This window comes from Populus alba, chromosome 10, assembly GCF_005239225.2.
Source record: "Populus alba chromosome 10, ASM523922v2, whole genome shotgun sequence".
NCBI classification, from domain to species: Eukaryota; Viridiplantae; Streptophyta; class Magnoliopsida; order Malpighiales; family Salicaceae; genus Populus; species Populus alba.
Window position 1 is genome coordinate 17597313 of NC_133293.1, and position 4433 is coordinate 17601745.

Genomic DNA, 4433 nt, shown 5'->3' on the forward strand with positions numbered 1-4433 from the left:
CAAACATAACCCATCTAACTACTGTGCTGTGCCAAATCAAATATGATAAAAAAAAACTAATGTCTTTGCTATTTAATCATCTGATTTGTAGATCAATAAATACTCGTGCATGCATGAACAGAGTACTTCAAATTCGAAGTTGGAGATCAAATGCTTGATGTACCCAGAGTTGGACTTCCTTCAGTTACACAACATGAATCCACAGATAGCCAAGAGTTGAACAACAATTTCTGATTCTAATTAAGAAAAGAGAACATTGTAATTGCGGAAAGAGGTGAGGGGGAATTCAAGATTTGCATAGAAGGTTACAAATATGAAACATTGCCCTTTACCATCACTAGCATGGAAGCCAAACACGACAGTCAAATTTGAGTATGTCAAACTCTTCAACAACTCTAAACGATATTAGCAGCTCATCACACTACCCTGTAGAGGTTTTGGTTTCACCAAAACAAGGAACCATCAGGAAGTTTCTTGGGGTCCTGTCACTCAATGATCGTGCCATGATATTGTTAATCAAGTTCATAAGAGACTAAGTAGGTGGAAGACCAGCAATTGTCGATGGCTTGAAAATAATTCCTATGTTACATTACACAATAAGCAGTAGGTGTGAGTAAAAAACCTGAAAAACCAATTACAAAAAAAAAAAAAAAAAAACTGAAAAAACCGAATGAGAAAAAAAAATCAAATTAACTGATTAAAAAACTAAAAAATAATTCTGGTTTGGTTTCGGTTTCAAATGTCTGAAACCGATTGAACCGGACTAAACCGGTTCAACCGACACTTGAAAATATGAGTATAAATACTCACTTTCTTCCCAACCTTACCTAAGCCAAAGCAGCCCTGCCCCCACCCCCCAACTTTCTATCTGCCTCTCATCTCTCCCAAGAGCCAGCTCTAAATCAAGCCCAAAAGTAGTTCTCAACATCTGAATATAATCACATATTTCAGGTTTGTGAAGAGATGAAATGGAATGGTGGATGAAGTTATTGGGTTGTTGGCAGACATGCTAGGTGGAAGGTTCCATCCAAATATAGTCGGCTATAAAATTGTTCTTAGATTAGACAAAGCACATAGAATTGATGATGCTATCGAAGTGCTAGCAGCAATGATTGAAAATGGTTGCTAGCCAAATGAAAATACTTACACTCTGTTGATCGAAGGTATTAGTTTTTCTGGATCAAAAGCTTAAGCAATGGAGTTGGCTAATTCTCTTTAAAATATGAATGTTGTTTCTGAAGATTCATTCAAACGTTTGAACAGGACCTTTTCTTTGCTTGATGTTTACAACAGCTTTATTTATTCAGATGCTAAGAACTAGTTTATGTTGTTCTTGGATATCTAATGAGTCAATTTTTCGGTTTTGTTGGTTTTTTAACAACATAAACCGAACCAAACCAAACTGAACAAAAATCAGTCAATTTGAATCGGTTTTGATTTTAAATTAAAAAAATCTTGGTTTGATTATTTTTTTCTGGTTATTTTTTTCTAGTGCAAACCGAATCAAACTTAAAATGCTCATCCCTAACAATCAGGGCTTGAAAATAAAAAGTCCTTCCATCTTTGCTTTCTTTTTTATTCTCTTAATATATTAGTATTCTAAATAGTATTATATTAATTTACAATTTAATTACTATTATATTGATAATATACTATTCTATTAATTATTGGTACTCAAATTTTAATATTCTAATTATATTTTTTAATCTATTTTTTTTTTTTCATTTCATCCAAAAATTCTTCTTTTATTTCCATGTGCTAGAACTTTACGTATTGTGTTTTAACTATATTTTTGAAAAAAAAATTTCTTTACTTTAATTTATTATTTTTTAATGTTTTTTTATAGTTTTAATGTGATGAAGTAAGAAAATAAATTTTAAAAATAAAAAATATATTATTTTATGTAATTTCAAGCAATTTTTTTTTTTTTAAATAATATTTACTATATTTTTAAACAGGCTCTAGATTTCGAAGCAAGTGTCCATTTTGAGTAACATGTGAACATTTCTGGCAACAAAGATCCCACCCAGGCAGATTCCGCAACGGGACAGCTTAAGGACTAGTGGAAGTCCAATTTTACAGATTGCTCATTCAACCCAACGGGACTTCATGCAATATTAAAGCCCTACTGGGATGTACAGCCAGGTCACTTCCGAGCAGTTGCCTGCAGAAATCAGGCAAAGCGTAAGCCCTAAGCTGGGCCCTAACCTAATTCATGTCAAAATGGCTACGGCTGACCACCCTCGAACAAGCATTAGCTGAGCCTGAACCGCATTCGTCTCAGATGACTAAAGTTTGACCACCCTAAACACACATTAGCAGACCTAATTGTAGGGGAAAATCCACGAATCATTAATATCAGTGTGAACCACAAATTTGTCAAAATAGTTAACTGGAGAGAATCAGTCCTGAATATCCACATCTCCTGCTTTCCTCGCCATACAACGGGCAGAGCTAGAAAATTAGACATGGAAGTTATTTCTAACACCCAAATTACTCTTAGTTTCCTAATTCACTTCACCTAAAGTGTACAACCATCAACCTAGAGTTGGCCATAAATGCAGAGGTGCGGGACTCTCCTAAATAATACAAAATCTTATAAACAAGAACTGGTAAAGTACTTTGGACACAACCCCACAAGCGGAACTGATACACGAGACCTCTAACATAGCTCCAAAACGTTCAAATGAAACAATTTAAACCATGGAAAAAAAAATCAAAGAAATAACATAAACTATCAATCAAGAAACCAACCAGTATTAAACTGACAATTGCAGCAACCCAAGAAGAGAAAACTCAATATCACAAGAAAAGAAAAGCAAATTCGAAGATTTCATTGAACAAACCTGAACTCGATGTGGATTTATCGCGTTTGAAAGACTTCTTTGTGAGCTCTAGCTGAGCATCACAAACATATTCATTCTTTCAAACTCAACTTCATTGTAAACTTCATCCTCTGTTTCTCCAACTCAATCATTTGCCGTTGTTTCAAACTCTCAATTCTCCCGTGTATCTCTCCAAACTTCAATACCGCTCTCGCTAATTCCCTACACGCAGCCCCATCAGATAACCTGCATCCTCCATTCTGTGCCGTTTCTTCTTCAGTCTCTCTTCAAACCACGCCATATCATCCTCGTCGTCATCGGAGGAGGTCTCACTATAACTTGCCATACCTAAAAACATCTTTTTTAGGGCTTTTTCTTTGACTTCACTGTGAAATAACGGAGGTGGGTTTCTTGTCTGTGTTAGTAGTATTGCTGTTAGTGCCGATGAGAGAATCGAGACGGTAACAGGGCGGCCAACTTAACGGAGTGGGTTTGGATTTTTCTATCTTGTATTTTTTCTTCAACGTAACGATACGGTTTTTACACAGGACGTCGGTCTTTTTAGGTTTGACGCCGTTTTGACGGTTGTTGACGGTGTCGGCGACTTCTTTCCAGTCTTTTTGACCGACGTTACCCCTGTTAAGATTTATGTAACGGCCACCCCAGGCTCCGATTAGCGTGTCAGGGGCGCCATCGCTCCAACAATCTTCGCGACAACCATGATGGGGCCATGTGGTGGTGGCTGAAGGGCTATGGTGGCGAGTGGTTGTTCTGGGAGCTAAACTCCGGGGCCGGAGGGAGGAGGGAGTGTAGTATTAGAGGAGAAAAGAAGGAATTGTAGGATTGAAAGAAGAAGAGAGAGGGTACAAGGGGGAGGGCGATGGCCGAGCATTGTGACCGGAGATGACGTCAGCTATCGTCATGGGGTTTTGGACGGGAATGTAAATTTTGTTTTTGAACAACAATAATTGGATTATTACTATTAAATTATTATTACATAAAGGCCTCTTAGGTTTTGCATTGTCGAAACATTTTGGAAGTTTTTTTTTTTTTTTTTTTTTTCCGGCCCTCATCCGGCTTCGGTTCGAGCCTTTTCACTTTTGGGCTTCGATGATATAAGATGTTAAGAGTCCCGGCCTCTTGGGTAAGGTAGCAATTGGTTTTAGGTCTATGGATGGGCCTTGAGAGCCGTTCTATCTTTTCAGGACTGTGATGACTGTTTCTACAGAGATACCAAAAAAATCTTGCTAGCAAAATACTTTTGTTGATACTACTGTTTTTGTTGACTTACTAAATAATATTTTTGTTATAATTTATAATATATTATTTTGAATTATTTGTATAATATATTATAATTACTGGTTTTTAAAATCTAGATGGTTTAATAAGTTGTAGTTAAATTAATTTATTGATTGTTAAAACAAGTGCGCGTAATTTGTGTTGAAATAAAAACTATAGACACAAAACAGTTGATAGGGAGTACAAATATGTGTTTTTTTTACATGAATGTATATAACCGCTTATAATTAAATCACTTGAAAATAACAATGACTGAAAAATTCGCATCGATTTATTTACCTGCATAGTTAGAAATTATAAATATATTTT

General features: G+C 35.8%; 1 pseudogene; it reads right to left on the bottom strand.

The window, feature by feature from the left end:
* Positions 1-2879: 2879 nt before the first annotated feature.
* LOC118043366 (trihelix transcription factor ENAP2-like) lies at positions 2880-3640 on the bottom strand (annotated as a pseudogene).
* Between the last annotated feature and the right edge of the window lie 793 nt (positions 3641-4433).